At 35.5% G+C, this 1,950-nt stretch overlaps 1 pseudogene; it reads right to left on the bottom strand.

Annotated features, from left to right (window-relative positions):
* Positions 1 to 1,950, bottom strand: part of LOC130215783 (5-hydroxytryptamine receptor 3A-like) — a 24,072-nt pseudogene continuing 22,122 nt past the window's right edge.

The following is a 1,950-nucleotide window of genomic DNA, read 5'->3' as shown; positions in this document are numbered from 1 at the left end:
CTACTGGTTCATCCAAATGCACCACATGCATATAATAACAAGCGCGTAACCTGTGATTATCAGCAAGTAAATGCGGAAGAGAAGGAAGTCCAAGATGTATCCCACGTGGCACCACTGGTTCTGCAGATGATCTTCCTTTCGTAGAATAGACAAATAAGTGCTCATCTCTTTAAGATCCTGACTGATCTGTCTGAGCTCGGGTACGTCCAGTGTCATGGTTCCAGACGCTAGTGGACATCAAAAAACAAAACAAACATCTGAAAATTAGGACGTGTCGCTCGTTTTGAATGGGCGAAAGTGTACCGGTCAAAATGGCGAATAAAGCCCCGCCTTCTAATACAGGAGCCAATCGTCAATCGCTAGTAGACTGACGATTCTTCAGGGGAGGGGGTCGGACCAGACCTGCAGATGTTGTCTGATTCAAACGTTTAGAAATGAAACTAAAGAGACAGTCGTTTAATTTTATTGGTGATTCTTAATATGAAGTTTAGTCGTAAGCTTGGCAAGTAGTTTTGGAGAAATCAATGCTTCGCAATTCAAACAGAATGCCGAGGATACGGCCTGAGAGATGTTTCAAAGATGGCCACCCAGTGAATTGACTTGCCTTAAAGAGGCTTTGGTATCGGTTTCTATTATTGGTGCACTATGAAATTTTGCTACTCACCGTTAGCGGCTATCTGTTGACCGGATGTTGATTCTGTGGACTGGGCGACCCATGGATTGGTGTCTTGCTTCTCTTCAAATTTGGCCAAAGGGTCTTCGGGAAAACTGTAGCAAATGAGTCGAGCGATGAAGCGTATGACCAGAACTTGTACCCAGTGCGGCACCGGCCTGTACTTCATGGAATTGTGGTGGAGAACGCAGGTGATCAGTACCGTCTCCAGTAGACTCAAGACCATGAGTGCCAAACACACCGAGAAATAGATGCCTGAAGAAATAAAGCAAAATATTATTCATACAATACAGTGTTGTTTTAGATTTGAGTTGTGCTTAAAGGGTGTTTAGGGCACATAAACTAGGGCAAATGAATCATTTTAAATCAGCTCATTTTAAATAAGTAGATTAAACGAGCAGCAAACTTTATTTTTTGAGTGCATGTTCAGTAGTATAGAGACCGATAATCGGTTATTTTTAGCATTTTTCTGATAAATGTTTTGATGTCACGTATAGTTTGTACTTAAACCTGCGTATATTTTGGAATTGGTTGCATAATCTCATAATCACGACTAAATCAACAACCGATATTCGTTTTTTTATCGCTGTTTTTTCTGATATGAAAGCTTTTTTTTGGTGTTATTTTGATTTTTACATAGATGGATGTTGACTTTGTTATACCAGATCAACTGATAAATGGTTTGGTGTCACGTATAGTAATGTTCGCATATAAACCTGCAAATATTTTGGAATTGGTTGCATCTTCTCATTCTCACTACTAAAGGATCAACTGATATTCGGTATTTATCTTTTATTTATTTTTTGTCTTTTTAAAAAAAATTGGTTTGGTGTAACTTATAAATTGTTTTTACACTTAAACCTGCAAATACTTTGGAATTGATTGCACAAACCCATGCTCACTACTAAAAGATCAACCAATAATCGGTTTTTATCATTATTTTTCTGATACAAAAGTAAAAAAAAAATAAAAAAAAATGTAAATATAAAAAAAAAAAATCAACTGATAAATGGTTTGATGTCACGTATAGTTTATTTTTGCACAAACCTGCAAATATTTCGGAATTGGTTGCATCTCCTCATACTCTCTACTAAGGGATCAACCTATAATCTGTATTTATTTATGTTTTTTGTTTTGTTTTGTTTTTGGACACAAAAGCTTTTTTTTTAAATTGGTTTGGTGTCCCTTTTATTTATTTATATATATATATATATATATATATATATATATATATTTTTTTTTTTTTTTTTTTTTTTTTACAAACTTGGATGTTAATT

This window comes from Danio aesculapii, chromosome 22 (genome assembly GCF_903798145.1).
Source record: "Danio aesculapii chromosome 22, fDanAes4.1, whole genome shotgun sequence".
NCBI classification, from domain to species: Eukaryota; Metazoa; Chordata; class Actinopteri; order Cypriniformes; family Danionidae; genus Danio; species Danio aesculapii.
This window is presented reverse-complemented; position numbering and strand designations above follow the sequence as displayed.